General features: G+C 42.6%; 1 pseudogene; it reads right to left on the bottom strand.

The window, feature by feature from the left end:
• Positions 1 to 3,252: 3,252 nt before the first annotated feature.
• On the bottom strand, positions 3,253 to 4,360 carry LOC110287911 (annotated as a pseudogene).
• Positions 4,361 to 4,762: the final 402 nt, after the last annotated feature.

Below are 4,762 nucleotides of genomic sequence, written 5' to 3'. Positions count from 1 at the left end.
CTGTTTATCAGTGTTCTCTTATATTCCTTTATGTGAGTTATTAAAGTCCTTCTTGATGTTGTCTACCATCATCATGAGATATGCTTTTAAATCCAGGTCTATCTTTTAGGGTATGTTGGGGCGCCCAGGACTGGGTGGGGTGGGAGTGTTACGTTCTGATGATGGTGAGTAATCTTGGTTTCTGTTAGTAAGATTCTTAAGTTTGCCTTTTGCCAATTGGTAACCTCTGGAGTTAGTTGTTGTAGTTGTCTCTGGTTATAGAGTGTTCCTCAGGTGATTATGTTAGCCTCTATCAGCAGACCCGGGAGACTAGATCTCTCCTGAGTTTCAGTGTTCAGAGTACTCCCTGCAGGCGAACTCTCCTCTTGCAGGGAAGGTGCCCAGATATCTGGTGTTCGAACCTGCCTGCTGGCAGAAGTTGTGATCCAGTCACCAGAGGTACTAAGATCCCTTGGAGAGTCCTGTGGGAACCTTGGGGGTGTCCACAGACTCTGTACTCAAGGTGCCCAGGTGCTGGTGTGGACCAGAAGGGACTTGTGACCCTGGTCAGGCCAGATTTTCTGCTTCCCTAATTAATGCAGTCTCAGGTTCAGCGAGATTGTATTGGAGCAGAAGTTGTTGTCCACTCACCAGAGGTCTTTAGATCCCGTGGAGGGTCCTGTGGGGACCTTTTTGGTGTCCGCAGACTCTGGGGCCATGGTGCCCCAGTGCTGGACTGGAAGGGACCTGTTTTACAATTTTTAAATTGAATTGTTTGTTTTGTTAATTTCTACTTTTTTGAGATGTGCTTTTCTTTGATATTATCACTGTATAGGTTGTAGAGTTGGTAAAAAATCTTTTTCTATTTTGTAGGCTGCTGCTTTGTCCTATTATTATTATTATTATTATTATTATTATTATTATTATTATTATTATTATTATTATTTGTTTTTTGCCTTTCAGAAGCGTTTCAGTTCAGTGGTTTCTCTTATTAGTTGCTGATCTTAGTTCCTATGCTAAGGTTGTCCTGTTTAGGAACTGGTCTCCTATGTCAATGTGATCAAAGGTATTCTCTAGTCTTTTTATCAGGTTCACTGTGTCTGTTTTCTGTTGAGGTCTTTGATCCACTCAGACTTGAGTTTTCTGCAGAATTTTAGATATGGATGTAATCGTTCTTTCATTCTTCTACATTCAAACACCTAAGTTATTCCAGTGCCATTTTTTGATGATGATTTATTTACATTATGTATTTCTTGCCTTTTCATCAATAATCAGATGCCCATACATGTGTGAATTTATCTATGGATATTTGATTCAATTTCAATGATCAACATCTGTTTTTATGCCAATACCATGAAGTTTTTATTACTATAGCTCTATAGGACAGCTTGAAATCAGAGATGGTAATACTTCCAGAAGTTCTATTATTGTTCAGAATTGTTTTAGCTACTGCGGCCTTTTTGTTTGTTTTTCCATATAAAATTAAGTATTGCCCTTTTAGGTTATATAAAAGATATTGCATTGGAATTCTGATAGGAATTGCATGGAATCTGTAGATTTCTTGTGGTAGGATGGTCATTTTACTATGTTAATCCTACCAATCCATGAGCATGGGTGATCTCTCTCTCTCTCTCTCTCTCTCTCTCTCTCTCTCTCTCTCTCTCTCTCCAACTCTTTCAATTTCTTTCTTCAAAGATTTGAAGTTTTGTCATACATGTCTTTCACTTGTTTGGTTAGTGTTATCTCAAGACATTTTATATTACTTAAGGCTATTGTGAAGGGTGTTGTTTCCCCGATTTCTTTTTCAGTCTGTTTGGCATTTGTATATAGGAGGGCTACTGATTTTCTAGTATCAATCTTGTATTCAGCAATGAATGTGATTAATAGCTATAGAAGTTTTCTGGAAGTTTTGTGGTTGCTTATATATATTGTCATATCATCTCTGATCACCAATACTTTGACTTTTTACTTTCCAATTTGGATCCCCTTGATCTCCTTCTGTTGTCTTATTGCTCTAGCTAGAACTTCAAGTACTATATCCGATATACATGAAGAGAGAGGACAACTTTGTACTACATGGTACAGTGGCTGCTGGCAGATACTCACTCCTCCTGCCTAACCAGGATCTGCTCTTGGCCAACTTGCTCTTCACTTGCTTGTCGATGAATCCATGCTGTACACAGTACCCATGCATCTACGCATGCATACAGCATGCATGCACTCATGCACACAATGCACTGATTTAACAAATACTAGAACAGGTTATGTCCTGGACCTATTGCTCTGTCCCCAGATGTCTATGGTTGTATGTTTTCTATGTAGTATCATTAATACTGTGGAGAGCTGAAGAGAGGTCAGGGAAACTTTCTCCCAGATACTGAAACTTTCTTTCTCTTTTATGAAAAAACATCAAAACTTTTGTTAAAATTTTGACAAAGCCAATGGGTAAATGTACTGGCACCTAGCTCTACTGTTCTGCTTTTATGACTTCTCTTCTGTTCATCACTGTTGTGACTTCAGGCTGTTGTGTTCTGGGCTTTTGCCTCAACATAAGCAAGTGCTGTCTTTTTTGCAGCTCAGTCTTCTCTGCCTGACAGGACTGCTGTAGAGAATTCTGTGACATAGCTGCCTTTCCATGCCCTCTTGGTGTGCATACCAAAGTTTGGTGCTGCTAGTGGGAGAGAACTTCACTTTCCTAGATATCTCAGCTCTCTCTAGAGAAGTTTCTTCCAGTGGAGTCACCAGATTAAGGAGTAGAAATATATTTCTGGTTCTTAAAACCTAGGGTCAAACTAGTTTTCTCAAACCAAGTTCTGTGTCTCCAGGAGCCTGGGAGGGTGGCGTTCTTTCCTGTGTGCCCCGAGACTCAGCTCCACTTGGGACTGCATAACTGCCCCTCTTCTGTCAAGGCCAGGTTGGAAACCATGCTCATGGGACCTGGTTTACTCATCTCTGAGGGTGCCTGGGTTTAGAGGTTAAAGTCTTTGAAAGTGTTTACAGACAATGGGCAGGTGAAAAGGACTATTCTTCTACAGGTCTATGGGGGCAGGCAGTCCATCTTGTTTCCATAAATGAATTATTTGGGGGGTTGGCCATACCTGAGTGCCACAGAGGCATCTAAACAACAGTAAAATCTCTCCATACATAGGTGAAAGGCTCCAAATAGAGTCTGACTTTCTAGAAGCTGACCTGCTCATGATGGCCACAGGGGAATGGATCCACATGAGTCAACACCCTGAGCCTGCCCAGTTCTCTCCAACACCCCCATAGTACCCTATAGGAACTTGGTTGGAGAAGATCAGCTGAGGCAGGAAGGCTAAGGTGGGAGCTGCTGCGTCTGATGCAGGGAGCAGATGGGAGCTGGAAGTCCTTACCAGACTTCTTTTCTGTGCTGCTCAGTTTGGAGTTAACATTTTGGCTTTTTGAATTGCCTTTAGCACTTCCACAATGTCCAGCTATTTCTCTGTGGTTGTGACATCATCCAGACATATCTCAGAGGCTTGTACTTCAAACTGAGAGATTACCTTGGTCTGGTAGTCAGGGATGATGCTCAAAGGATTGTTCAGCAAGGCCACATGCTCCAGACACAGCAGGCTGCCTATGGTCTTGACCTCACTCAACTGTTCAATCCGTTTGACTCTGAGGCCCAGACTAACCAGAGTAAAGTTTGTGCAGACTGCTCAGATTCTCTAAGAAGTTTCCCTCCAGGTTTAGGGTTTTGGCATTGCCCAGTTTAGTGTGCATGCCTTTCAGGGAGGAGAGTTTGTTGTAGGACAGGTCATGGTGCACAGGGTTGTATAGGGGCTGCAGGTTGTCCACAACTCTTGCTCCACTGTGACTCAGGTTCAGGTACTCAATCTTTGGGATCAGTTTCAGATTCGTTGATCTCAGAGATGCTATTGTGGCTCAGGTCTAGAGTAGTCAGTGCTTGTCATGTTGGAGTCACAGCAGTCACAGGGCCTTTGAGGGCTGTGCCTTCAGGTTTCCACTCATCAAATTCTGAGGCTTCAGGAACAAGAACTTCCTTCATCTAGGATGTAGAGCATATAAAACTCATTGTGGCTAAGTTTGGCTTGGAGATGACCAGCCCTCAGATATGCTTGGGATCACAATGACTTATCTCCACCTGGTGAAGAGACTTGAATATTGAAAGATCAAAGGACAGGAGCTGCTCCTGAATCTTGATGGCCTCAAAACATCCTTCTGTGCCAGAAACCTTAAGGTACTTAAGTCTAGGATTTGTCCAAGGTCAGCCTTGGCATCACAGCTGGCACAAGTAGGCTTTTCCTGCTGCAGCTGTTCTGTGACAGCATAGAGCTGCAAGGGCCTGCCTGATGGCAGACCTCACTGGCTTCTAGAAGTTGTTCTACTTTTTCACTTTCTTTTTTTAATTTCATTTTTTAAAGATATTTTCTTCATTTACATTTCAAAAGCTATCCCAAAAGTCCCATATACCCTTCCCTTGCCCTGCTTCCCAACGCACCCACTTCTGCTTCCTGGTTCTGGCATTCCCCTGTACTGGGACATATGATCTTCGCAAGACCAAGGGCCTCTTCACTAATTGATAGCCGACTAGGCCATCCTATGCTACATATGCAACTAGATACATAGTTCTGGGAGAGAGGGTACTGGTTAGTTCATATTGTTGATCCTCCTATAGGGTTGCAGACCCCTTTAGCTCTTTGGGTACTTTCTATAGCTCCTTCATTAGGGGTCCTGTGTTCCATCCAATAGATGACAGTGAACATTCACTTCTGTATTTGCCAGGCACTGGCATAGCCTA

The sequence above is a fragment of the Mus caroli genome, unplaced genomic scaffold (assembly GCF_900094665.2).
Source record: "Mus caroli unplaced genomic scaffold, CAROLI_EIJ_v1.1 scaffold_23560_1, whole genome shotgun sequence".
NCBI lineage: Eukaryota > Metazoa > Chordata > Mammalia > Rodentia > Muridae > Mus > Mus caroli.
This window is presented reverse-complemented; position numbering and strand designations above follow the sequence as displayed.